Here is a 24,819-nt window from a genome sequence, read left to right as displayed (position 1 = left end):
GTGCGTCCGTGGGTAAAGTGCTTGCTGGGCAAGTGTGAGGACGTGAGTTCGGGTCCTCAACACCCACATAAGAAAGGCAAGTATACTCAGGCATGGTGGTGCCCACCTTTAATCCCAGCACTGGGAAGGCAGGTAGATCTCAGCTAGTTCGAAGCCAGCCTATTCTGCATAATGGATTCTGGCCCAGTCAAAAAAGGTCAGACAATGATAAATGAGACCTATAAGCCTAGGGCAGGGAAGGTATGAACAGTAGATATCTGGGGCTGGTTGGCCAGCCAGGCTAGCAATAAGTCAGTACCTAGTTCTGTCTCAAAAAATAAAGTGGGGATGGAAAGAAGAAGACACCTGACATTGGCCTCTGATTTCCACATGGACATGAACAAGCATGTGTATGTGTCTCTTCTGACACCCCTCTCCCCTCCCCTGCCACTGCCACACACACTCGTACACCCCCTCCCCCAAAAGAATGATGAAAAAAGTAATAAAAACACTGAAGAAGTCTTTAGGGAGGACAAAATGGGAACAAAAAAATAATGTGAAAGTACACCTGGGCTATTTGGGGCTGGGGCATTCAAACCATGATGCATGGGTAGTGCCTTGGGGTTACTCAACTGCAGACTTCAGCTCCTAAGAAAAACATGACCTTGCATTTCCAGCCAAATCCCGGTAACAGTGGTCACTGGCCATCTTGGAGCAGCGGAGGCCTAGGCACCACCGACACACACTGCTCTTCAGTGGATTGTGTAACAACTGCTTAATGAGCCCGGGTGCAGGCTTCCTTTCTGGAAGGGTCATTTCATCTTTCGCCGTGGCTCGGCACCATGCTGGGTACTGAGGGCATCACAGAGCAGACCCGCAGAGCTGGTTCAGTGGGAAGGCGGAAAACTGGCACATCTGCCGGACAGCAAGTGGGAGATAAAGACAAACTCGAGGACTGAACAGACGAGCGAGTGACACATCAGAGAGCAGAAGCGGAGGGACCAGTCATACAGGAATATCACCAAGCTAGGGTATCCTGTGTAGCAGCTTGGTCTGATGCCGCTTGTATTCTAATGCTAGCCCTGGGTTTTCAAGATGTGGTTGCACCGGACAAGCAGATCCTCATGTACTCAAAGTGATGCTGGATAAGCCTTCTCCCCAACTTAACTGGGCAACAAATGACTAGAGCCTATGACTGGGCATTGGAAGGAGAAAGGTGGGAGGTGAGGACCAAGTACGGGGGGTTGTGGGTAATGGGGAAGAGGAAGAAGATGGAGTTGAAGGAAGCCACTATGGACCAGGAACACATGGCCAGGAGAAACATCAGATAACGAGGGACTTTATAGCTGGAGAATTAGTTTAGCGCTAAACCTGCCCAAACTAGGCTTATGGTTTATAAATAAAATAACTGGATTATGTATCTTTTATATGGGCTTGTTAGGATTATAAATTCCTTCCACAATCCAGGGGCTGAACATTCATGCTGGAGGAAGGGAAAAGTCAGTAGGGAGAGGAGCTAAGAGACCAAGTCCTCCAGGAGGGTCCATGGGATGAAGCCACTGAGCCCACATAGACCTATTATATACTACAATGGATGGACAGACAACCAGACCGAGGAGAGTCCAGATGACACCAGGCAGAAGCCCCTCTGGAGCCATCTCCAGAAAGACCCAGGCCACAGGCAATGCCTTATGGGAGCCAGCAATCGAGAGAGAGAGACAGAGACAGAGAGACAGACAGAGACAGAGACAGAGAGACAGACAGACAGAGAGAGACAGAGACAGAGACAGACAGAGACAGAGATAGACAGAGACAGAGACACAGACACAGAGACTCTGCACCTGGGGCTTAAGAGAAGGGTTGTCACATGGTCTCCTCTGCCTGGCACAAAGCCCAACTTATGACCCACTGTAAGGATGCAGGTGTTTGGCCAAACTTTATCTGTACAAAGAACAGCAGTGTTGTGAGCCCCTTATCAGGAGAGATAGAAACTTTCCTGCAACTGGGGTTCTCCGGCATCTGGCAAGGTCCATCCCTACCAACTTTTAAAGAGAATGACAACTCTTTGTGTTCGTGTGCCTTTAACCACGATGCTTATGTAAGAACCCTGGGGTCGGCACGGAGGATGCATTGCTGAAAAGGATGGGACTGGAGGTCAAAGATGAAACTGTCTATCACTCAACAGCTAGGTGTGATGGTTTATATATGCTCAGCCCAGGGAGTGGCACCATAAGGAGGTGTGGCCCTATTGGAGTAGGTGTGGCCTTGTTGGCAGAAGTGTGTCACTGTGGGTGTGGGCTTTAAGACCCTCCTCCTAGATGTCACTCTGGAAGTCAGCTTCTCCTATTTGCCTTCTGAACAAGACGTAGAACTCTCGGTTCCTCCTGCACCAGGCCTGCCTGGGTGCTGCGATGCTCCTGCCTTGATGATAATGGACTGAACCTCTGAACCTATGAGCCAGCCCCGATTAAATGTTTTCCTTTGTAAGCGTCGCCTTGGTCATGGCATCTGTTCACAGCAGTAAAACCCTAAGACACTATGTCGCCTTTAGTCTCTTCAAAACTCAGTGCATTAATCCATGAGGCAGGACCAAGACCTATTTAACGGGATTTACTGTAAAGCATGAGGCAGAATACCTTAAGTGTGATTGAAGAAGGCAGTGAATATGTCTCAATGTTGTCATTTCTACCAGAAGCTGACCTAAGCTGATAGGAAAGGCTGATAGTAGTGGTCTTGCTCAGGGGTAAGGATACATGGTTCACTCAGTCACTCATTTGTTCGTTCGTTCATTCATTCATTCCTCAACTCATGCGTCCCTGGGGCAGCAATGTAATGCATAGATGGGAACACAGGGAAGCAGCATTGCTTGAGCTGCTACAGCTTCTGAGAGTCGCGGGGAGGCCTGATAAGAAACCTAAAAAGCAGGGGAGAACCCAATTTGAAGACATCTTTCAATCCAGGGAGTAAGAGAGATGGCCCCATCGGTGAAGGGCTTGCCTTGTAAGCATAAAGCCCCGAGTTTGATCCTCAAAACCCACACGTGAATTTCCAGTCACAGCGGTGCATGCTTGTAATCTCTGCTCTGGGGAGGTAGAAACAAGAAGATTCTCAGAACTCGCTAGCAGTGAGAGACCCTGTCTCAAAAGGATAAAACCCTGCCTCGAAGGTGAGAGCTGAGGCTCTCCTCGGCCCTTCACACACGCTCTAATTTCAATTTATGAAATGGAGTCCGGCAGTAATTGGTTGTTTTCTGGAAAACACTCTGGACTTCGTCCTGATAATGCTCTTCAGTTTGCAGAAGAGCCTCCATCAGCATCTCTGGCTAAGCCTTCGCACTCATGCTGACACTTTCTAACATTTTAAAAATGTTTGTTACATTGTTACAGCCATGAGGACTCAGCCCTGTCTTTTTTTTTTTTTTTAATTTGGTTTCAAACATGTCCTAATCCACCACCGGGTGATACTAGCTCCTGTTACAACTCAATGCTTGAGTCATCAAAACTTGTCTGCTGAGGCCCCAGACCCCAAAAGGGTTGTTGTCAGAGATGGCCATGTCAGGTGTGGTCATGAGGGCAGGGCCCCAGGGTGGGATTAGTATCATTCTGAGTAGGTGAAGAGACGCAAAAGCATCGAGTACATAAGGGAGTGTCCACCTTTAATGAGTCTAATGACATCTTGGTTTTGGTTGTCCAGCCCCAAGGACAGTGAGACACAAGTGTATTTGTCTAAACCCTTCTGTCCATTGCACCATCTAAAGCAGCCAAGGATCCTGAGACCCAAGAGTCAAGGAGTCATGTGTTGGCCATGGGCCTGAATTAGGGGATCCAGCTGCCTCCAGACCCTCCCTCCAATTTGATGAGGTATTTCCTCAACAGCTGCATACAAGAAAGGGAGAGAACAAGTCTGTCTTTGAGGAATAGTCCCTGGCTAGTGGCTGGGTTTGGTCAGTCTTTGGCAGCTGTTTTGTCGGTTGACCATTTGTTCCTTTGGCATTGATTGGCAGTCATTTCCTCTGGCACATGGTGGCTTCTCTCTGGGTTGTTTAAAATGGAGCCACATAGCATGGTCACCTTTCTTGCTTCTATCTCAGTCGTTTCATTAGCCTCCTTTAATCTGGCAGTGCAACCCTTTTAGTGTCTCCCACTCATTTCCTGACTACTCCATCCATGGGAATGCTGGAGAGAAGTCTAGGCCCTAGGCACTTTTCACAATGTCCTCTGGATCAATCCACAAGAGACACCCACACACCACGAGACCCAAAAGGGTCCTTTCTGCCCTTCTTCAAATCCCAGGAGTACCACATGCTAAACTTGATTTTCCAACCAGAGACAGACACACCACAGCATGAGATAGCCTGGGTCGTGTGATTGTGTACTATAGCTTCTCTTTAAAAGGCCAGTAATCCCATCCCATGGTCCCACCCACCTCCTCAAGGGTGACGACTCCATCATAATCTGTACCCTGCTACCCTCCTCCTAGACATGAGCATCACACAGAAAGACAAGAGATGAGTCAAGGTCAGGAAGCCATGTAAAATTAGCTCTTGCCAAACTTGTGCTTGGAGTAGCACCAGCAGCTCCAAGAAGGGCTCTTTGGAGTCCATCTTGATGAGTAAGATGAGCCTATTAGGTGTCACTCACAGAGTGGAGGGTGACTCTAATTCAGCTCTTGTGAGATGCTGAGGTCCCTGCCCCAGGATGACACCTCCACTGGGGCATCACCCTGCCATTTGGGCAACTCCAATGACACCCTGCCATGCAATGATGACTCCAACATGAGTCCTAACAATGACATACAAAGACTGTGGCAGTTTAAACGGGAAGTGTCCTCCACAGGCTCGAGTGTTTGAACATGTAGTCCCAGTAGGTGGCGCTGTTTGGGGGGGCGGCGATTGCTGGAGGAAGATTGTCGGTATAGACTTTGAGGGTTTATAACCTTAGCCCACTTGCCTGTTCTCCCTCTCAGCTTCCTATGTTGTAAGTGAAATGTGACCAGCCCACTTCTCGCTTTTCTGGCAGCCCTTCCAAGCTGTGGTGGACTTTGATCCCTCTGGAACCATAAGCAAAAATAAACTGTTCCTTCTTCAAGTTGCTTTTGGTGAGCATTTTACTATGGCATCAGAAAAGTTACTGACAACATAAAGGCCAAACGCCAAAAAAAAAAAAAAAAAAAAAAAATCTAGCTTGCTTTCCCTATGCACTAGCAGGAATGGAAGTGTTCAGGGATGAGCTTATAGTGAGCCAGAAGCAGAGATAAAGGAAGGCAATACAGGGGAATGGGGGAGCGCTCGCACAATCTGACTGTCAAACAAGGGAGTTAGGAGAAGCTTGAAGATGTCTTTCTCGAAGCACCAAGTGACAATTCCATCCTGAGCTGAGAGACAGTGCTAATAACTCTATTGAAAAAAAGAGAGAGAGAGAGAGAGAATGGAGAACTTTACAAGGTATTAAAGTATGGGCTGCTGTGGTTTGGATGTGAAGTGTCCTCACAGGTGCATGTGTTTGAACACTTGGTCTCCAGCAGGTGGCGCTGTTGAGAGAGGCTGTGGAAGCCTGAGGGACAGAACTAGGTTACTGGGACAGGCTTTGGAGATTTGATCTGTCTCTTCCTGCTCAGTCTGTGCTGCCTCCCAGGCGTGATGGGAACAAGCAGCAATCCCACAATCCTGCTGCCATGAACCCTATCATGGTGGACCAAGATCCCCCTGAAACTGTGAGTCAACACATCCCTTCCTCCCTTACGTTGCTTCTGTTGTATACTCTGTCCCACTGATAAGAAAAATAACAGATGCAGAAATGTATTGGATTATCAGTAGCTGGTGATACACATTTGAAAACTCAAAACACTAAACAGAGCAATTATAACTGAGCATTTCTCTGGGGCTTCTCGGCATGCTTGGCTCCTGAAACTCTACTTACGACTTCTGAAACAAGTGCTGCTTACCCTGCCCCAACCCCATTCTAAAGATGAAGAAACTGAGGCATGATCAAGCAAGCCAACAGCCCAACAGCCAAGCGTACAGCTAGGTCTCTGTAGGGTGGTCCATGATCTCCAAGATTCTAGAGTTCTCTGAGAGAACAGACGTGTCCATATTGCTTCTGGTCATCCCTCCCATGCACGGCTCCCCTGTAAGCAAAGATCAGACTTTGTACAACATCTTGCAGTGCTGGTTTGGCGTTATGGTTTATTAGTCTGAGTCCTGCCTAATTATCAGTTGTTAGAACCTGTGTTCTGAGCAGGTACTGCTGAGGAAGCCAGGTTCATTTTGCTTCCCGCTGTGACATTTCGCTAAATTAAATCTTCAAGCTTTCCCCACCACAGACAGAGACATCCCTAACAGATTAGAGAGCCTCCAGTGTAAAGAGACATCTGTGGAACTTCTTGCTTGTCCTTACAAAAGTTAATTTTTTTGACATCCCCTCCACCACCACCCCCTATGCACAAGCACCTCACCTCACCTCAATTAAGTGCCTCCCATGCTAACAGATGTAAAGTTCAAGGAACGGTGCTTTTAATGTGAGCGCAAACCAGGAAGCAGATCCATTCGGAAATAAAATACGAATAAGCGGGTTTCTGCGTTGGCTAAGTGATTAAAAAAGTAATCCTCCCGAAGCAATGTGCCATGCATTTGTTTATATTCGTGTTAATAACTCACCAACTAATGATAAATGTATGATAATTTATTCTAAGTGAAACGAAGTGTGCCCGGAAGACAGACTCTGTAAATGGAAGCTCATGCTCACCCGAGTTTGGGGCAGGAGCATTAATAACTGGATTCTCTTACTCCAGCAAAAAATTATCATATGCAAATTATATGCAAATGAACCCAGCAGCCATATGGGAGCCCCCCGCCCCCGAGGGATCCTGGGAAGCAGAAACCCTTGGCCAGGTTCTGGGCAGTGACCTTGCCCTCTGTGGCAAGCCTCAGATAGCCATTGCTCTCAAGTCACAAGATTCCATTAATTTGATCTTTGGGCATATTTAAGATTCAGGCTCCTTCATCTCACTTCTCTGAACATAAATAGAATTAATAAAAGCCACCTAATGTCCTATTACATACATTTAAAAATCATTAAGCCAAACTATGCCCGTGAATTTAGAAATTATGTAATTATTATCTTCATAAATAATACAAACAATCCCAATCTATCCACGAAGACAGACCCAAACTCTATTAGCATATGGGTGGCCTCTCCCTCCCCCATCACTGCGATCCTTCTCTGAGGTGTGGCAGACCCGTGGAGGCATCAGTCGCCTGGATTCAGGTGGGGACCACTCGACCCTCCGTCTATCGTGGCAAAGGTGAGAGAATAGAGAACCAAGCTATTCCAGAGAAATTCTGGACTTGAATGGTCAAGGAGAACCCTACTAATGCCAGACGCAGCCTTCCTTCTCATCCCACCAGGTTCACACGCCAACCAAGAGGCTCGGAACCAGAGATCGAATTGCCGCCACTTGGGTGTATTTCATTCACAGGTTGTTAGAAGGAACCTGCGGTAGCCTCGCCAGACCGCAGGATGTCAGATCCAAGGATCAGACGGCCAGGCTGACCTTAAAAGAGTGATGTCACACGCCAGCGGCCATCCTCCAAGGATGAAGTAGGGATGGGAAAGAGATTTGCTCCATCTGTGGGAAAGGCAAAGAAACCAACATATCTGAAACATCCCCTTCCGGTATGCTGTTCCCACACGTGTCCTTCATTGGACTTCCGTGTACTCTCTGAACTTCCTGTAATATATACCCCTTTCAATGAACCCATTTTCTGTTTCCTCAATTCCACATTTGGTTCTTTTTATTTATAGTTCATATATAGTGTGTGCTTACAGTCCTTCAATCCTCTCAGTGACCGAACAGAGTAGATGCCGTTACATTTATATAACATAAATACGAAAAGACAGTAAACAGGGGATAACCAGATGAGGGATAGATGGGTAGATGGACGTTACACAAAGATAACAGAGAGATGGATTATTGATTAAGATGGTGAGTGGATCGATATGTGGCAAATCAATAGTAAGCAGTTGGCAGATCATTGAGAGATGGGTAGTTAACAGGAAAGCAAACGGTAGGTTAATAAACAACAGATAGAGCCAGGAGGCGCCTTGGATCGCAGCACTCGGAGGCAGAGGCAGGCAGATCTCTGAGCTCATGGCCAGCCTGGTCTACAGAGCGAGTTCCAGGATAGCCAGGGTTACACACAGAAACTGTGTCTCAAACAAAACAAAACAAAAGATAGATGATAGGCAGAAAAATAAGCAGACGGATGATAGATAACAGACAACTGATCGAAACGTAGATGACAGATGAAAATTTTTTACTTCTACACGTTTTCAAATGGATAAAATAAAGACTCCAAATGTTCTGTCTTCTCGGTCTTCCTCTCCCTCCCTGCCTCCCTCTTTCTCCCGCCCTAGCTCTTTCTCTCTTCCCCATTGGCTCGGCGCTTGAGACGTCTCTGCCAATAGGCTCCTTACTTCTTACATTCCCACCACACAGTTGAAACAGGGTCTGCGAGCCTGGTTTGTTCCCTGAACCCATAGCCACCATCCTTGGGTAGGTAAGTCCTCCCTGGCCAGCCCTAGGTGACACACTGCCTCTGGAATGAGAGGTGGCCTTTGCACCACCCAACATCACCTGGCAGAGCTGGGCAGAGCTGGCGATCCTGTGCCATGCCGCGGGGCGAGAAACTGAGGCAGGCTCTGGGCCCAATGTTCTGGGGTCGTTCATCTGGGTGGACATTGTTCTTCCCACAAGTCATGCAATCCAAGGTGGGAGACAAGGGTGCCTCATACTGAAAGTGAGTCTCAGAGCAGGGGCAAGTGGGATGGGGAGGCTTGCTGCTGGGCCCGGGGGGACTCCACGTGAGACGGTGCATGTGGATCTTTCTAGAACGCAGCACCCCAGTAGTCTCCTTAACGTATCCTTCTACCTTCCAAGAGATATGAGAGGCATACTGTTTAAAACAGTATTAGCTGCCTGCTTTCCCTTTTAGAACAAGCAGCCTTGCTATCTGCGAGCCCAGAGACCTCACCCCAGTGTACACTGCTTCCAGAATCTAATGGATACCAGCCAACCTCAGACATCGAGAAAAGTCTCCATATGGTTTCCATAGGGGAGCAGCTCATACGGTGCTATCAGAGGAAAGAGGGAGGGGGATGAAGAGGGTAAGGGAAAGAAGGGAGAAGCTGTTAACAGCCTGTGAACAATAAACACATTCTTCATTGTCCCGACCTGCAGCCCATGGGCCACACACAGCAGGACACAGCCAAGGACAGCAATAAATGTGCCCAACACAAGCCTACACTTCATAAAGACTTTTTCCATATTTGTTGTTGCGACCTTTACAGAGGATGACCTCTTGGTAACCAAAGGCTGGACGTGGCTATAGGTCAGTCCCTCCACTGCAAAGTGCAATCCTTGCACTAAGTCCCAGGGAGCCAGGTTCCTGGAATTAGAATCCTTTACTGCCTGGCATTGGCCCCAAATGCCATTCAGTGTCAGAGCACAGGCAAAGCAGGACCAAAGCCCTGGATGCATCCCCAGCCTCGCCCAGAAACAAGACGAAAGACCGTGGAAATTCTTCCCTTTTTCTGCCCTAAGAAATTGCATCCAGGTGCCATCCACTTCCATGCGTCTCTGCCTCAGCCCCTGTAGGTGCAGGCTAGATTCTGCATGTTGAACAGTTGCCAAGATCTATGGCTGGGACCTGCCTGCCTGTTGCTCCTCGACTCATAGTCCTTCACTGGGTTGGAACATGTCTGAGTTCTCTAGAGTCCGACAAAGACAACATGTCCACAATGCCTTGCACACCTGTCAGAATCCATCACTCTTTGGTCTGAGCCACATCAGCCAAACTTGCATCTCAGAAAAGGGGGGGGGGCTCTACCTAGTGCCTGCTAGGGCACCATCGAGCCATCCACCCTGGCTGGTCATTATTAGCACCTGCCCCTGGCACGGGAGAGTCTTCACAGCTACGTCCTTTGCAGCTGGAAAATGGCTCTGGAAAATCTGAAGCCCTTCTGACTAAAACTGTTTCCACTCAAGGGCAGAACATCTCAGCTTCAGGTGCAGCCTGAATTGAACAGCCCAATTGAGCCACACCCAACCAGACTCTTCGGACACTGCTCAAGATGAATGGTCTTCATGTGCTTTGGGTGTTCATAGATAAACTGTAGTTTAGTGTGTGTGTAGGTGTGTGTAGGTGTGTGCACGTTCGTGTATGGTCAGGTGTATGTGTGTGAACGCGCACATAGGAACTGGCATATATGTATGTGTGTGGAGGCTATGAGACAACCCCACGTGTCGTTCCTTGGGAACTCTCTACTCCTTCTGAAACAAAGATTCTCGCTGCTGCCCTGGAACTGACCAAGTTTTCTAGGGCAGCCCAGGTACTCCAGAGTCCCTCCTACTTCTATCTCCCCAGGATTGGGATTACCAGTGAGAACCACCATACTCAGTATTTCTTTTACATGGCGCTGAGGATGGAACCCAGGAACCGATGCTTGCAAGTGCTTGCCCACCGGGACCATTCCCTCAGCCAATAAGGGAGCTTCTTAACCTAGACTCTGAGCACATCGCACCCTCATGTCCAACCAACCCTGTCCCTTTTTCCCACCCTCTTCCCCGAGAACATGTCCCCCAACTCTAGTCCCCCATCTTCCTCCTCTCCCCTACGAGCTACTTCTCAACCAAATAAGATAACCAGGTCTGGGGATGTCAGCCGTTGTCCCCAAATGCCTGCACACCTAAAAATATCACTTCAGAGCTACAGATGGAGCTGAGTCCACAGAGGGGCTGAGGCCAGCACGGTGCTTAAAAACAGTCTGCCTCTAACCATGGTGAGGGGAGCCATGTGCTCTACACTGCACAGCCTGCACATGGGGACCATGTGACCCCTTGGGCATTTGAGCCCAGGAGGAGGTAGGGAATCTACAGAACTCGGGCATTCTCTTGGTATCCACTCCGGCTGGCAAGCCTGGCACTGCGGGGGGAGGGCTGAAGTTTGATGGACAGGGGCAGCGTGCCAAGGTCTTATAAAATGCACACTGCTGCTGATGGACGCTGTTGAATCTCCACGTTGGCAACGTTCACCGAGCACAAACCCACAATGTGAGGGCTCCTGTGTCACAAGATGCACGCCCGTTGGAGGGTCAATGCTATGTGTCTTGTGAAGCACTCCTGGGTAAGGAGAGACAGTCCCGGGAGTTCAGGGACAAGCAGAAAATAAAGCAAAATTGAGTTGTGGCTGAGTTAAACACAGCCTGTCTCCAAATTGGTAGATAAACTCAACTCGGAGGTTTATAATCCCCGCTCCAAAATACCACATACAATACGGAAGCGATGTGCGTTGTCTGGGAAAATGCAAAATCCCCAGAACGGAGGCTTGTCTGACTTCATGTGTGTTGTATGCCAGCTTCCTCTGACGTAAGCTATCGCCCTCCCCCGCCCCCGAAAAGAGGGGAGAGGCTCCTGAGACTAGATGGGTAAATTTCACGTGTCTGAGGAAGTGGAAACTCACAAGATTCTCCAAGGTCCATCTCCACTGTTATGGACACAATCACCACCAGTAGATGCTTGGGAATGGCCTTTCTCACCTGTGGAGCTGCCAGCGAGCTGGGCAGAGTTCCTTTGGAGTCTCCACCCCTGTGAGGTGAGGGTGGACTTATTTTTTTTTTTAATGATGGAGCTGCTTTTACAATATCTATGTTCCTCTGAGAAACCCACCACCCATGGCCCTGTAGGAAACTCACCCATGTTCCTACGGGTAACCCCCACCTAGGATCCTATGAGAAACCCGTCAGCCATGCTCCCATGGGAGACTCCTCACCCATGTTCCTGTAGATAACCCCTCACCCAGGCCCTTGTAAGAAACCTCACACCCATAGTCCTATAAGTAACCCCTTGTGAGAAACCTTTCACCCATGTTCCTGAAAGTAGCCCTCCACCCAAGCCCTGTGAGAGATCCCTCACACGTGTTCCTCCAAGTCACCCCAATAAATCATTGGTTTACCAGGTTGGACCATCATATGGTCATTACGTTGGTCTGTCATCAGTCTCCTTTCTGGGGTGAATGTGTGTGTTGTATCTCCCCCAGGAAAAGTCTCTCACACTATAACCTAACAGGATACTGGCCATGTACCAACCAGATTCCCCTGCGGTCTCCCATACTTTCTCAGTGCCCTTTCTGTCAAGTGATGAGTGTGACAGTCAGCTGTGACCAAGTGTGCACATCATCCAGCCCCCTGGTTACCAAATCACTGGATAACCCAGCAGCCTCCGTCCTTGCCCCCACGGCTAGCAGAACCCTCTCGAGCCAGAGGGAAGAACTTCAATATGCCTGAGTTCCTATCAATCATCTCTCAGAGCTCAGGACACTACCATCCCATCTTAAATACCGAGTAGTCAGAAGAAGAAAAACCTGGAGTGTTTAGCCTGAGACATTACGGCGCTCACAGCTTAGACAACTCTCCCAGGGCAGCAATTGAATATCAAGTCAACTGTAGGACAATTTCCTACCCATCACACCTAATACAGAGTGAACACACGGCCCACATTTAATATCACTGCAGCAGAGCCTGGCTATAAAGAAGAGAGATTTATTTTTTTTTTTATGAAGTCCTTAAAACAGTCCTCTCTTCCTAACTGTCTCTTCACAATTGGCTGAAGTCTGTCCTAGACACTCCCTCCCTCCATCTCTGCAGGTAACTGGGTGACTGGGCTTTCATGAGCTCAGAGTCCTCAAGAGACATGGGAGAGTTCCCCCCACAGGGTGTGGGGTATCTTCATACTGTTTCGTAGTGTTCACAGAAGTGTTGGTTTTCAATTAAAGAATCCTTATAAATGAAAGAGCTGCTGTGTCTCTAGGAATGGAGATGATGATGATGGTGATGATGGTGGTGGTGGCGATGATGATGATGGTGATGATGGTGGTGGTGGTGATGTTGTTGTTGATGATAGTGATGATGATAGTAATGATGATGATGATGTGTGTGTGTCTGTGTGTGTGAGCGAATAATTTTCAGACAGTATGAATTAACATAAGAACATGCCACACTTCATAAATGTAAAAACCTATAAACTGTCTCTTTATCCAGTAAAAGTGGTGTTTGTATGGCAATTTACAGTCTCTGTTCCCCTTCTATGTGTATACAATAAACACTTCCCATAAACCATTAAAGTCAGGAAAAGGCTCCCTAACCCCACAGGGGGGAAAGAAAAGATAAAGGACGTGGTAAACTGGTAAACTGCTCCCTAGATAAGACTGATGTTTGCATATTAACTAAAGCCCTGTTACTACCCTTCCATCTCTAGGAAGAAAGATTTTTGGCAGCATGTTAAAAGACACTTTGCCGCTATAGCTATTAACAGACCTCTTAAGATAACTATTAATGGATCTGTACTTTGAATTGATTGCGGTTTTTGCAAATCAAGAAAGAGAAAGCAGAGGGGGAGGCAAGAGTATGTCTTCTGTCAGTCTGTCCATGACTTACAGGAGGAAGGAATGTGGCCCAATTAGGATTCCCTTTACCTTGGAATCCTAAATGTGGCCTTGATGTTTTTAAAATGTCCTTCAACAGCTCCGATATATGCTGGCCAACTCCTTATGTTTTGTCCTTGACAACTTCATATGTGCGTATGACATATTTTCATTATTCTCTCTCTCTCTCGGTCTCTCTCTCTCTCTCTCGCTCTCTCGCTCTCTCGCTCTCTCATGCTTGCTCTCTCTCTCTCCTTCCTCAAGAGTTAATTATGTGTGTATGGGTGTTGCCTGTGCTTGCCTGTGTACTCCATACACACACAGTGCTGTGGAGACCAGAGGAAGGCATCAGGTCTGCCGGAACCAGAGTCAGTAATGGTCACATCACTGTTAAAGAAGGCACACTGGACAGGAAGTAGTGTCATCTGAATCCCACACTGACTGTCTAGGTACCACTGACTATGTTTACTGCACATGCTCACCGTTCTATTGAACTCTTATAGCCGAGGACCAGGGCCAAGAGCAGGCTAAGCACACAGTACCCTCAACCCAACCCCTTAGGAAAATGCTTCCCCCAAAATATTCATATTTTGTGCCTTCCTAAAAGAATTTATTCTCAAGTGTTTGGGGTAAGAGTTGTTTGTTTAATACTCAAGGAAAAGGCAGGTCTGGGGGGAGGGTTACTCAGGGGGAGGAGACAGCTCTGGATGGAATAACGCATCTCATACGTGCAAATGGGCTTGCTCAGCTGGTCCCTGTGGGCCGCAATCCCGTTGGAGCCAAATATCAGATATCCTACCTATCAGATATTCACATTATGATTCATAACAGTAGCAAAACCACAGTATGAAATAGCAATGAAATAATTTCATGGTTGGGGGTCACCACATCGTAAGGAATTGTATTAAAGGTTTGCAGCATGAGGGAAGGTGAGAACCACAGTGTTAAGTCATTAAGGTTACAAATATATAAATTTACAAGTATACAAATGCCTTTAAAAGGGTTTCACAATAAAGTCAGGGTTTTTTTTCCTTTCTCTTGTTAACAATAAGAGAAGAAAGGAGAAGAGGAAGAGGGAAGAAAGAAGAGAAGGTGGGGGACATTGCACTTTTATTTGATACTCTTCAATGAGGCAAATTCTTCAAATAGAAGCATTCAGGATTGACCAGGGGTTGGTGGATCGATTCCCACTCTTGCCGGGACCTCACTCAGAGTGCAGTTCCCCCCACCAAATGCAAAGCTCCTGGCATTTTTGATTTGTTGCTAATATTTTTATCCCAGACTGTACGTGCGGACGATTTATTTCACAGGCCCACACCCGAGTCTCTGTCCAAATGAATGGGCTGCAGCACAGGACGGCCATTCTCAGATTCCCTGCCTCTTTGCTGTCCAAGAAATATGCATGAAACCATCCCCGTGCCACCTACAAATGAAAAAAAGTCAAGTAAAATTTACAGTCGAGAGGCAGCGCTCCAAAGGGGCCTGGTAAGGCTAATTTAATGCATCTGTCAGGGGCAATTACATGCAAAATGCAACCCAAAACATTGTACCCACCCCCACCCCTCCTGATTCAGATTAAAAAAAAAAAAGAGAGAGACCAATTGCCCAGACTTAGAACCTAACAGCTGTCCCACCAAACAAAGATATTAACCTCGGAGCGTTTTACTTGCCAGTAAAATCTGATCATTTGACAAGCCTTTCAAGAGCTTTTACTGTCCCCATTACAGAAATTGCTACACTGGCTTTCTGGTCTTAAACAAGGGCCATAAATCAGGATTAAAAGGTGGGGGTGAGCTCTAAGTCAGGAGGTCAATACCACTATTCTTAAATCCCTCATTGGCCTGGAGTGGGTCACTCCCCACTCCTAGATGTCTGGGCAGGGGAACCCCATATCATGTAGAAAAGAGCAGGAACTATGGTGCACAGACCACCATACAAAGATTGGTTAATTAATTAATTAATTAATTAATTAAAATGTGGTTATGAGGAGTTGTCACAGCTAGTCTCGAAAAGGCATTGACCCAAACCACAGTCAGTCACTAGGAAAAAGGAAGAACGGGGACTTGTTAGGGGGAAGATTAGGGGCAGGAGGATCCCTTGGCATTGGAGGCCAGCCTGGGCTACATGACCAGTTCCAGCCAGCCTGGGCTGCAGAGTGAGAGCCTGTCACTAGACACCTAGAAGAACCAAATCTCAGCCACGACCTGAGTGTGCTCACCGATTAGGAAGCCAGGGGAGAGAGGTGTAAGGCTGTTCGTGCTTCTGCAAAACGTATCATTTCAACCCAGCTCCTAAAACCAATCCCAATAAAACCCAGTGGATCATCAAATTAATGAACGCAAAGGAGATTATCCAAAGGGGAAGAGGGCCGAGAGAGTGATGGGAAACAAGGGTCAAAATACATTACAGATGCACACAAAAATGGTTGAAAAAGAAAAACTGAAAAAAAAACAGACACCACAGGATGGTACAGGTGGTATTCCAATAAAACTATCAGACAAGCCAAATATACATGCATATATATATATAATACATGTATATATTTGCTACATTATACTGGTTACGGTACACAGATCACCTCTTTATGGTATATGCATAACACATATGCATATATATATATATATATGTTTTAATTTTGTTTTCATTGTATGTGGTTGGGTGTTTTGCCCGGATGTATATCTGCCTACCACATGTGAGCAGTACCGGTGAAGGCCAGCAGAGGGCGTAGGGTGGCCTACAACCAAAATGGCAGCCAGTTCTAAGGGAGTATGTAGTAAGTACTGAGAAGAGAACCTGGAGGTTCTGGAAGTGTTCTTAACTCCTGGCCCATCTCTTAGGTACACATTTTAAAGTCTCAATAATAAAGTCACAACCATTTTCAAGGACAGGATCAAACTTGCTCTAATTGAGAAGTATCAAACTTCAATACAAAGGGAAAAAAGACTCTTCTAGTTATAGAAATCTATTTATAAGATTAAAAACGGAAAGAAAGAAAGAGAAAAAAACCCACCACAGGTGGGAGGTTCAAAGCCCCGCTAGAGTAGCCTAATTAGATGAGATGACTTCTTATTTCACGCACTCGGGGCTGGGAGATGGCGAAATCCCAGTTTAATCAACCCTTGGCCCCATAGCTCCTCAGAGAAAACTTTTTCCTCAAAGCCATGAACTTCAACTGAGAATCTGTTAATTTTACCTTTTGTGCACCCGCCCCTCTGAATAGCGTCCTAATGAAGTGCACGGAAATGTTAATGTTATTTGGGATTTTTCATTTCAACTCTTTCTCAAACTTTTGCCCTCAGACCTTTCTTTTTGATAGATGAAGCTGCAGAGAAGCACGGATAGGAAAAGAAAGGAGAGACAACAGCGGAAGGAATCAGAAGCAAACGGGTGAGTTCATCGGCATTAAGACAGTAATTCTGTCTTGAGGGAAATTCCCACCCCAAAATGCTCAAACAGCTGTTTTAGGCTCCAGTGCTGAGATGCAGGCTTGGAGTCCCAAGGTAGCCCTGATCCCTCCTTTCTATTGTCCAAGGTTCATCAATAACAGACCAGTAGCAATGGGGGTTACAACACTTGCTAGGTGTATATGGAAGAGTCACATTCACACGATCCACCAAGGACAGGTGACATCTCATTTGCAGGACAGGAAGTGGTTTTAAGCCACATGGCTACTATGCTGGGTGGTCATACACCACCCCTACCTGCTATGCCAAACAGAGCCAAGAGAGCCAGTCTGAGACTCTGGTAATAGCTGGAGACGTCTCTGAGTGGCTGGCTTCTTGAGCGCTCTCCAAACAAGTTCGAGTTCACCCCTTAAGACATGAAGAATGGAAGAAACCAGTCACCTCCCACACTTACCTTTTCTTACTATCTAAGAAGGAAAATCTATAGGGCTGGAGAGGTGGCTCAGCGGTTAAGAGCACCCAACTGCTCTTCCAGAAGTCATGAGTTCAATTCCCAGCAACCACACGGTGGCTCATAACCATCTCTAAAGAGATCCGATGCCCTCTTCTGGTGTGTGTGAAGACAGCTACAGTGTACTTATATATAATAAATGAATAAATCTTTAAAAAAAAGAAGGAAAATATATGTAAATGGATGAAGGGAAATAAACCAAAATTGAAATGCATGCCTATTGAAAATAATGCCTATAAAGGAAAGATGTTCTGGAGCTGATAGTCTGGGGTGGCTTTTAACATGACCACCTCTCCCTTCTGAGGAGCTGAGACTTGGTTCTTGGCTGGTGATGGGCTGTGTGAGAGACCTCTGCAAACAACAGAAGATGTGACATCTTTATGGTCACAAGCACCATGCTGTATGCTGGCCTGAAACACATGGTAGCTGTTCTAGTCTCAATTCTGTTGCTGTGGTAAAACACCCTGTCGCTCCAAAAGTATTGTAAGGGAGAAACGTTTTATTTCAGTTGCAAGATTCAACTGCTGCTGGAGTCACGGTGCATCAGTGAGGGGCAATCACAGTAGCAGTTTCTTGGGGACAGTACCACACCAACAGTCAAGAACAGAAAGAAATAAATGTATGCATGCTCACTTGCTTGCTTGTCCTCAGCTGGATTTCTTGCACAAGTCAGGACTCCTGCCTAGGGAATGGTGCTGCCCACGGTAGGCTTGGTCTTTCCACATAAATTACCAATCAAGACAATCCCTCATGGACATGCCCACAGTCCAACCCAATGTAGACCATCCATCACTAAGCCTGTGTTCCCACATGATTCAATTAAATTATGGGTTTTTTTAAGTAATAAAATTAGATGTTTCTGATCCAGATGAAGCATCTTCAGTAACATACAACTTTTTGATAGTCTGTAGACCAGTCTCTTCTTCTAGGAGGCCAACTGTTGTGGTTTGAATGAGACCTGTCCCCAAAAGGCTCATGCATAAACATTTGGTCTCCAGCCAATAGTGCTGTTTCAGAAGGTTGTGGAACCACTAGAAGGTGGGACCTTACTAGAGGAAGTGAATCACTAAGGGCAGAGCTTGAGATCTTCAACCTTCCCCACTTCCTGTCTGCTGGCTCCTTCCCATTCATCCTACAGGTTCTCCTTTACCCAGATGTGCATCCAGATGTCTCAGCTGCACGCTCATGGCACCAAGAAGTCACCTGCCTGCTTGCCTTCTCCTTCTTGAGGGACTACACCCTTCATATTACAAGTCAAAATAAAGCCTTCCTCCCTTAAGTTGCCTCTTTGACAAGTCATCTGATCACCATGATGAAAGAAATAAGTAACACAGTAAGCAACAGATCTGGCTGAACAGACTCTGAGTTATTGTGTATTTCTGCAGGAGCTCTCTCTCTCTCTCTCTCTCTCTCTCTCTCTCTCGCTCTCTCGCTCTCTCGCTCTCTCGCTCTCTCTCTCTCTCTCACTCTGTCTCCCTCTCTCCCTCTCTCCCTCTCTCACTCTGTCTCCCTCTCTCCCTCTCTCCCTCTCTCTCTCCCTCTCTCTCCCTCTCTCTCTGTCTCTCTCTCTGTCTCTCTCTCTGTCTCTCTGTGTGTCTCTCTGTCTCTCTGTCTCTCTCTCTATCTGTCTCTCTCTGTCTCTCTCTCTGTCTCTCTGTCTCTCTTTGTGTGTCTCTGTGTGTCTCTCTGTCTCTCTGTCTCTCTCTCTATCTGTCTCTCTCTCTGTCTCTCTGTCTCTCTTTGTGTGTCTCTCTGTGTGTCTCTCTGTCTCTCTCTGTCTCTCTCTCTATCTGTCTCTCTCTGTCTCTCTGTCTCTGTCTCTGTCTGTCTGTCTGTCTGTCTCTCTCTCTCTCTCTGTCTGTCTCTCTCTCTCTCTCTCTCTCTCTCTCTCTCTCTCTCTCTCTCTCTCTCTCTGTCTGCTCTGGGATTCTTCGTATCTGGCATGGGAAACACTCCAAGATAATTTCCTAATGGTTCTACTGAACCAACTATTACAGAAACTTTGTCAAGATTTCGTTCATAAGTGGTCCCTGGAGAATCATCCCTGAAAATCTGCAGGAGCTAGGACATATTCGTGACTGATCTCAGTAAACACAGGAACTGTGTCTGGGTGCATAAGTATGGTAGCTTAGTCTTGAGAGGAAAATGGTGGGCTCTGGGGTGAGTTTGTTCTAGCAGTAAGATATTAACATCAGGAGACTGTTTTCATTTTGTTTGTTTGTTTGTTTGTTTGTTTGTTTGTTTCAGTAGAAAAGAGTAGAAGCTCTTAAGACAGAAAGGCAGGGTGTGGAGAGATGGCTCAGTGATTAAGAGTGGGTGCTGTTCTTGTAGAGGACCTGAGTTCAGTTCCCAGCCTGGATAGCTTACACCACCTGTAACTCCGGCTCCAGAGAATCTGATGCCCTCTTCTGGTCTCTGTGGGTACTGCATGCATAGGGTGCCCATTCCCACAAAAGCGATGCATGATTTAAAATTTAAAACTTAAAAAAAAAACGAGGTTAGTGCCATCTACAACCTCTTATTAAAACTGCTAGCAACAGTAGACTATAGAATATACATATTATATAAATATATCATATATATATATATCTTATACAAATAAATACCTTATTTTCAGGAAAATATGAACTTATTTGCCTTTTTCATTGGGCCTTATCTCTTTAATTAGTCGCTTCAGTTTCTCCAGTGTCTCAAGATGAATTACAAAGACTAAAGCTAATTTTGATGGGTTATTACAGTCCCTACTAAGAAGCCTCTGGAGGTTCTGAGTCTGAAGAGCAGAGGCCAATTCCTTTCACACAAACTGCTCGTCACAAACTGCACATGGCATGTCCCCCATGAGACAGGCGTGAAGAAGTGAATTCTTACTCAGCACTCACCTGCCTCCTGACTCTCAAGTTTCCCGTTAACACCCTCTCTCCCTCTCTCTCTCTCCCTTGGCTGCCAGCCAAGTCCTTCCCATTCCCGCCTTGCCCATAATTACAAATTATCATTTGGGGCTGACATATGCATTCTCCGCCCAGAATGCAGTATGGACCCGGTAATTAAAAGGAAATTGCTCCAGCAAAGAACTGCTCTGTACAATTTACAAAGATAATAGATTTATAAAGCCACAAGGCCACCAGCCACACTGAAAGTCCAGGCTATACATTATATCTACGTGTGTGTGCACATACACATGCATGTCTGTGTGTGTCTCTGTGTGTCAGTGTGTGTCTATGTGTGTCTATGTGTATCAGTGTGTGTGTTTGTGTGTCAGTATATGTCTGTGTGTATCTGTGTGTGTGTCTGTGTATCAGTATATGTCTGTGCATCAGTGTGTGTCTATGTGTGCCTTTGTGTGTCTGTATGTGTCTGTGTGTTATCTGTATGTGTCTGTGTATTTCTGTGTGTTTGTGTGTGTGTGTGTGTGTGTGTGTGCGTGTACATACATGTAGAGGCCAGAGAAAATCATCAGCTCTGTTCATTAAGAAACATCTGCCATTTCCTTTAACACAGGGTCTCACACTGACCTCAGCCTCAGCAAGTAGCCTAGGCTAGCTGGGCAGTGGGCTCCAGGCATTTGCCTGTCTCTCTCTGTCTCCAACCCTGAAATTATGAGAGGCCACCACCATAGCCAACATTTTGACCTGGGTCCTGGTGCTCAAACTCAAGTCTTCACATGTACACGGCAAACACCTTACTGACTAAGCCATCCCCCACTTCCACAGGCCAGGATCCTTAAGCCTTCACAGGGACATGGCCATATTTGATCACTGATCATATTCTAAACTGAGATACATTCCACTTGGCTATTTTTCTAGATGTGTGCGCAGTTTTTTTCAAAGTGCCGTCCTTCAGAACCGAAACCGTTTCTTAACAAAAATACTGAGCAAATGCAAGGAATCATATCTCTGTTTTTTCTCAGGAAAGGGCAAACTAGAGTTTGAGTCATCTACCTGAAAAGGGACACAGAAGCCTCGGGGGTGCAGTTGGCTTTGACTCCGAAGAAAAGCAAACCCCTTAATTAAAATGCGCATTGGCTGGTCTTGAACTCTCTACATGAGCTCTGTGACAGAGACTCTCCGTGATGAATGCCTTTCATACATTTGCCAGTGACTCATGGCACTGTGTGGTTCCTCCATGCAGCTATAGCCAAATGCCTTCCAGGAATCACCTCAAGGGGATTTATCTTGCTAATGATTTAGGAGAGACTACGGTGGCCTTGGTGGCTTTGTCTGATGGCATGTGGTAGACAAATCAGAGAGTCGGACAGAGTCTAGGACCTTACATAAGCCCCCAAGTCACACTTCCAAGCGACCCACTTCACCCAAATGTGTCCCACCTCCTAACATATGCACCGGTTCCCAAAATAACATCAGCACCTGCAGGAGATGCCCTTAGTACGGAAGTCCATGGGGGACACTCTAAAGCCAGCTGATAACCTCCCCTGAGAGGAAGTGTCTGCATCCCTTAAAATGTCCCCAGTCATTTATCAAAAGCTGCCGAGGGTAGAAGCTGAAGACAGATGGTAGGGAGTGGCCAAGCTCTATGCCAGGTACCAGCTTGCGGCCACAACGCTAAGCATCCCGTACATGGTAATGTACTTGGATCTAATCTATATGAGTGGACTATGATACACAGAGAAGGAAACCAAGTCAAGGACCTTGGCTCTATGAGCACCCAACCAAGCCTATGGTTTCCCACCATACTGCCTACCTTGCCCAACAATTCTCAACAGCATGGGGGAAAAAAAGGGGGAGGGTCGGATTTACAGCAATGGCCTCAGCCTCCTACCAATAGGTGGCTCTGCTAAATATCCCATGTATAGCCCCAGGGATGAAAACCGTGACCCTTCAGCTAGTGTGAGCAGCTAGTATGAGAGCCAGGGGGCTGATGCAATGGTGGGCATGCCTCTTTCTAATCAGGTCGACAGTCATAAAGCGGATCAGGGAGAGAGTGCACACGCATCCCAGAAAGGCAGCAGGAACTCTGTGTAGCGGATGTTGCAATATGCCCCCTCATCCTTTCTGCCCTCTGAAGATAGAGTAGCAGCCACTCACTTTAAAGCTCACAAAACAACTCACCAAGCAAAGACAGGACACTGGAAGGGATATAGGAGGAACAGAAAGAGGTGCTGCTGCAGCTTCAATCCGGTCTGACCACACAGAGACATGCTTGGAGTACTTGGTCCTCTTGTGATGCTAGTGTAGAGACCGTAGAGAGCTCTGGTGTGGCCAGATTGGAAGGAGCAGGTCGATGGAGGCGGGCCAGTGAAGTCTGGGATCTGACCCGCCCTCTCTATTTCTCTACAGTCCGGAAGTGAACTCCACTCACTTCCGCTATCTGGGAGTAGACGCCCCACCCCCCGCTGTTCCCACCATGCTGGACAGAAACCCCCTCAAAAGCCTCTGAGACCGTGAGCCAAAATAAATCTTTCTGACTAAAAGTGAATTTTTGCCATGAAACAGCCAAGGGAACGTCATTACTACATCGGGCATAATCAACACTGAGATTTGTGGAAATGTAGCCTTCACTGCAGGGGCTAGGACCACAATAGGACCCTGTTCTTGTAGGGGCATATTGATTTGGAGTAGTACAAACAATTTAAGTTTATCCCCGACTAGCTTACAAATAAATGAGACTTAGACTCTGGTTATTTTATTTGGCTTTGACAATTATTGAGGGGGTCACCCCTAATCTACTCTTCTAACTGCAGGCCTGACTACCTCCCCAGTGGTGTACCCCAAATATTTGCTGTTTCTTCTGGCCATGTGTTTATGATTCCTCTCCCCTCATGGCAGCTTCTTTTTTCTGTCCTCCTCCTCATCCTCCTTCCCCTCCTCTTGTACTCCTCCTCCTTTTACTCCTCCTCTCCCTCCTCCCTCTTCCTCCTCCTCCCTCTTCCTCCTCCTTCTTTTACTCCTCCCTCCTCCTCCTCCTCCTTTTCCCATTGTCTCTCCTTCCCTAACCAGGCCGTTCCAAACCCACCTACCTGTAATCCCTCCAGTAGCCAATTTTATTTAACCAATAGTTTTAAATTGAGGAGCAAGGTTTGCACAGCAAAAGCTTATAAACATGAGAAGTCCCTCGTAGGCCTAGACCTTCAGGTATAGAATTTAGCATTACAATGCACAGCAATAGACCAAGCCTCAACAATTTGTTCGTGGCTTATTATAAATATAAAGGTGGGAACTAAAGGGTCAAAGGTGGGGTAGAAACCTCAGGCAGAGATTTAAATATTTACTACAACAATTTTGAGTTCATGCCTTTGGAGGGGTTTGGGTATGAAAAGGATTTTCTATAAACATGGTGCCCACGGGAAACATAAAGTTTCCTAAATCACTCCACAGAACGGAATAAGGAACTGCAGGCTGGAAATGAATGTCTGTGAATGAGAGTTTAGCCAGATGTAGGTCTGAGTTTCTTCAGGCTGAGGCGTTGGGATCAACTCAAAGGCTCTTGTAGGACTGGCTTGTAAGGAGACCATACTGATGCCCCTGACAGGATGGCTGAGGCAGCAAGGGGCTGATGGCATCCTGAAGTCATTGTCATCCATCTGCATTATCTGCCCTTAGAGATCACGATACAAAACACAGCTAAATGAGACTTTAAAAAAGTTCTTTACAGTGGTCTATTTTATATGTGGGAGTCATGGTATTGGAGTCAGAGGATAACTTTCAGGATTCAGTTTTCCTTTCATTGTGTGGGTTCCAGAGATAAAATCCATATGCCATGAGGTTTGGTGGCAAACACCCTTACCTCTCAGTGGCCCCTGCGTAGATTGTTTGTTTTTCTAGACAAGGTTTTGCTGTGTAGCCCTGGCTGGCCTGGTACTTATTCTATAGACTGGGCCAGCCTTGAACTCAGAGTTCTGCCTACCTCTGCCTCCTAAGTGCTTGGATTAAGGCGCTTGCCACCAAAGCAAGGGGTAGATTCCTTTAAAACATAATTTTATCAGGAATGGCTGCTGTGAGTTGGTTTTATGTTATTATTATTGTTGCTGTTGCTGCTGCTGCTGCTGCTGCTGCTGCTGCTGCTGCTGCTGCTGCTGCTGTGGCTGCTGTTGTCGTTGTTTGTGGTTTGTTTGTTTGTTTTGAGACAGGGTCTTCTGTAGCCCAGGCTGACCTCAAACTCACTGTGTAGACAGGGATGACCTTGAACTCCTGATCCTAAAGTTTCCACCACCTGAGTTCTGGGTTACAGACACACACTATCCCCAGTTTTTGAAGTGCTAGGAATCAAACCTAGGTTTCTGCACGTGCTAGATGAGCTCTAACTACTGGGCCATCCTCTGCTTTGACATTTATTTCTATTCGTTCTAGCAGATTCCACAGAAGAAAGGTCACCTCCCTAGAAATAATGGACACCCACCCACCTGGGGGAGAAAGTATTGAGACACTAGGGCTAACCTTGGCCTTGAAGGAGAAACGACCTTTCTGAGAACATGATAGAAAGTTCCTGGCCAA

At 46.7% G+C, this 24,819-nt stretch overlaps 1 protein-coding gene and 1 long non-coding RNA gene across 2 annotated transcripts in view; both read right to left on the bottom strand.

Annotated features, from left to right (window-relative positions):
* Window positions 1–24,819, bottom strand: part of Tmem132d (transmembrane protein 132D) — a 638,373-nt gene that overhangs the window by 576,747 nt on the left and 36,807 nt on the right.
* LOC120095943 (uncharacterized) lies at window positions 14,552–22,669 on the bottom strand. Its single transcript, XR_015634318.1, has 2 exons — window positions 22,438–22,669; window positions 14,552–14,879 (listed from the first exon to the last, which is right to left on the bottom strand). It is a non-coding gene; the product is annotated as an uncharacterized LOC120095943 (long non-coding RNA).

The sequence above is a fragment of the Rattus norvegicus genome, chromosome 12 (genome assembly GCF_021556685.1).
Source record: "Rattus norvegicus strain SHRSP/BbbUtx chromosome 12, alternate assembly SHRSP_T2T, whole genome shotgun sequence".
Lineage (NCBI taxonomy): Eukaryota > Metazoa > Chordata > Mammalia > Rodentia > Muridae > Rattus > Rattus norvegicus.
Note: the sequence above shows the minus strand (reverse complement) of the source record. Positions and strands in the feature narration are given on the sequence as shown.